This window comes from Dioscorea cayenensis, chromosome 5 (assembly GCF_009730915.1).
Source record: "Dioscorea cayenensis subsp. rotundata cultivar TDr96_F1 chromosome 5, TDr96_F1_v2_PseudoChromosome.rev07_lg8_w22 25.fasta, whole genome shotgun sequence".
NCBI classification, from domain to species: domain Eukaryota; kingdom Viridiplantae; phylum Streptophyta; class Magnoliopsida; order Dioscoreales; family Dioscoreaceae; genus Dioscorea; species Dioscorea cayenensis.
In genome coordinates, this window is record NC_052475.1 from 11931324 (window position 1) to 11935452 (window position 4129).

Consider the following 4129-nt stretch of genomic DNA (forward strand, 5'->3'; position numbering starts at 1 on the left):
TTTCTCAAAAAGTGGTATTAGAGATAGGTTCATCCTAAGCTTTGAGTTTTTCTTTTTCTTTTTTTTTCCATTTTTTTTTTGTAATTGAATACTCTACTTTTATCGAGATGGCAACAGTAGTTCCAGGCCGGGGGAATATAGCCACGACATCAATCTCTTTTTCATTATCAAGGATTGTATTGTCAAAATCACTATTTATAGTGGAGATATTTGATAGTACTGGGCATTTGGTATGTGGCAAAGAGAGGTGCTAGATGCTTTATTCCAGCAAGAGCTAGATATAGCCATTGAAGAGAAGAAACTGGATGATGTGGAAGATAAAGACTGGGTTACAATCAACTATTTAGCATATGGAACAATCCGATCATGCTCTCTAGAGAACGTAAATACGTATTCAAGAATGAGACCTTTGCATACATATTATGGAATCCATTGGAAGATAAATTCTTGAAGAAGAATAGCAAGAATTGGCTCCACATGAAGAAGAGACTATTTTGCTTCGACTACAGACCATGTACCTCTATGAATAACTACAATACTGTTTTCAACCAACTGATAGTTGATTTATTAAATTTAGATTAAACTTTTAAAATGAAGATTTAGCCTTGATGTTGTTATCTTCCCTTCCTTATGAATTTGAATACCTTGAGAGTGCTTTACTTCATGGGAAGGATAAGGTATCTCTTGATGAAGTGTATACTATTTTGTATATGAATTAAGAAAGAAAGATAAAAAGAAAGCAAGAATGTCTCAGCAGAAGCAATGGTAGCAAGAGGTTGTTCTCCAAGTAGAAAATATGGAAGAAGAGGAAGATCTCATTTGAAGAACAAACTCGGGAAAGATGAGTGTGCTTTCTGTCATGAGAAAGGACATACACTAGAAGAAATATTACCCCATGTTGAAGAAGAAGAAGGAGAAAGCTGTCCCAGATGCAAATGTAGCTGAATATGAGAGTGATTCTGAACTCACTAGTTGTTTCATCTTCAACAGTTTATTTCAATGAATGGATGATGGATTCGGGCTGGACCTATCATATGTCTCCTAATCGGGAGGGTTCTTTGATTTTAAATCAAATGGTTCTAAACAAATAATGGCGGAGAATACAAGATTGATTCATTCTTTGATGTTTGTAATTAGCATGGCATTGTTCGACACTTCACTATAAGAGATACACCACAACAGAATGTGGCATCGTTGGAAGCTTCTCGTGACTTGTCTCTCCGTATTCATCACTTGAGGGAGTTTTATGCTATTTTATTTAGTTGTTTTTGTGGATTTTACCATGTATCTTGTTAGCATGAACAACTAAACCCCAAGGTCATAGATATCGGTGAACCTTGGGGTGAACTTGTGTAGTTGGATGCTTTGATCTATTCTATTGCATTTGGTATGTTTGTGATTCATGCTTGGTGTACTTTGATGTATTGATATGCATGAGAACTCTGTATATCAATTTCTGGGTTGTACTAGGTTGTATGACCATCGCCCTTATACTAGATACACCTAGCTTTAGAAGGGATCCATGTACAAATACTCTCTGACCATCAGGTATTTTGTGCCCCTCCAATATTAGGGTTGAACCTAGTGTATGTTTTGACCCTAATTAGAGAATTCATTGCTTGTATTGCAATTATAGGAGGATTTGGTCAGAAAAAAAAATTCTGTATCAATACTAGTACCGGATTAATGGTCAATTACTGTGACTATCAGGTTGACCTATCTTAGGAATCTCTTGGTCCAAACCACCAATTGCATGATAGTTCTAGCATCCTTCTCACTTTAGTAGCCCCAAGGGGATCTACATCCATGACCATCTTCATTTCTTAATTTTATCCCCGCTTTACCTCGACTATAGACACTCATCTTATAGTTCTTTCTATTACTTTATAGTTTAGAACACATCACTCGAATCTGTAGGCTAGACAGCACGCGAAGAGGAAGTAAGGGTAGCTCCTTGGGCCGTGGAAATACGAACCCTCTCATGCTTGCGCAAGAGATATTACTTGATGACCCCGTGCACTTGCTCATGTCACACCAGTAATCAATTCTTCGCTGAGGCTTTGGAGTATACACATCATCTCATAAACTATTTGTCCTCATCAACTATTGGTGGTAAAACACCTATGAAGGTATGGTCTGAAAAACCTGATATAGATTATGATTCCTTATATATATTTGGTTGCAGTGCATATTTTCATGTTAAAGAATCAAAATTGAACCCGAGGGCTAACATGACCAAATTGCATGTGAACCGCAAGTGCACAGGTGTCGAAGTAATAATTACCTCAGTGAGTGGGTAGTCGAATTCACAGGGAATTGAAGTATTAGTATTAACCAATTCTCAGTTATCTACTCGGAATAAATAAATTGTGATGAAATAAACTAATCACAAGAAAATTTTACAAGTAAGCAAACGGGCAAGAAATAAAGTGAAGGAGTTCTCAATCACCAAAGATGAGGTATGATAAGTGCTTGTGTGATATGAATGCGAACCATTCTTTCCTTATGTTGAACATTACTTTTCTCGGGTTTTTGCACTAATATGTGTGTTTTTATGTTACTTTCATGCAGGTAGGGTTGTGAGGCCGAGTATGAAGGGAAGAAACCAATGTGGATCATAATGCACCAATTTTGGAGGAAATCTTGCTAAGGTTCAAACGTGAAGACATAAGTAGGGTGTGAGATGCTAGAGTGTGTGCCAACTTCTTCGTATTTGAGTTATCACAACCATTTGGAGGGGCACAAGGGCAGTCACACTCAAGCATTCCTACTTATGCACATAGAACAAGATCTCCACCAACTTGTTTGTCACTAAAGAAGCAAAGCGATCCATGACGTGAACGTGTGCCCGTTTGCATCACCTCGATGAAAGTATGTACTCGGGAAGTATTTTAGGCTAGTTACTGTAGCAGAGTAATGCAGAGAAAGTACTGTAGCAGCACTGTTAACAGCCGGCCGAGAAAACAGGAATTCAGAGAATCCATACGGGCATGTGGAAATTATACACGCCCGTGTGGAAATTCCACATGGGCGTGTGTAAAATCCACAGGCCCATGTAGTCGCCCGATTCCAACCCTATTTAAAGCCGATTTAGCCCTGATTTCAGCATTTTTTTCTCCATCTTTTCCCCAACTTGAGAGAGGGTTTCGGCTAGGGTTTTGAGAGGTATTGGCTAAGGTTTTGGAGAGGTTCTATGGCTCCGACATCGTCATGCATTAGGAAGAAGGTTGGTAGGGGAGGTTCCGTCGAGGCGTATCCTATATTGGATGAGGGAATCCTTGGACGATGAGTAGAGGACTTTCCACAAGACCATCGGCATGACTATCGAGGGGGTTTCTTTATAGATTCATTGCTTTTACATTCTATTTCTTTGATTGTACTTAGCTCCATAGAGAGCTAAACCCCTAGTGGGTACTTGGGTATTTGTGAACCCTAGGATAGATTTGTTTCATTGAATCTCTTTATTATGCTTTCAATTTATTGATGTTTGTTGTGAGTTCCAACCTTGAATGTTTGATTGTATGAACATTTGCCCTAGAGTGACACTAGGGTTGAGAGTTCTTGTTGTTAACCTTGTGAGTGAGTGACACACCATGAGCGTTAGACAAAGCTAGGTTGGAGAGGGTTGAGAGGGTGAGTCGAGAGGTATAGAAGCATCCCCTTTCCCTTCCGACGTGATAGATTCTACCTCCGTTCCTCGAGTTCTTTGCGGCCATAATAGAGTGAATGGTCTAAGGGATTACCCTCCGCTGGGGCTTAGTTGTGCGTGCAACGGAGTGAAGCGTTGAGGTGATCTTAGTATCTAGGGCTTAATCGTGGTTAGGGACCTTCCACCTGGACCAAAGGGTTAGGTCTATAATTAGGAAGAGATTTATCACTTGGAATCCCTAGAGCTCATTGTAACTCTATTCGAGTGCGAGGTTGAGAGGTTATCTAATCTCTCCTCCGGGATATGTATAGAGTTAGGCATAGTTGACTTTAGATTTGGTACTATGTATTTAAGGATTTCCACGACTCACCATTGCATTGATTAGGAAGCATAATAGAGGGTTCTTGCACTTGAAACGATTGTCCTAGTGAGCCCTTTCCAAAGCGGCCGCTAAGTTGGCTTTCACACTTTTAAGGTGGT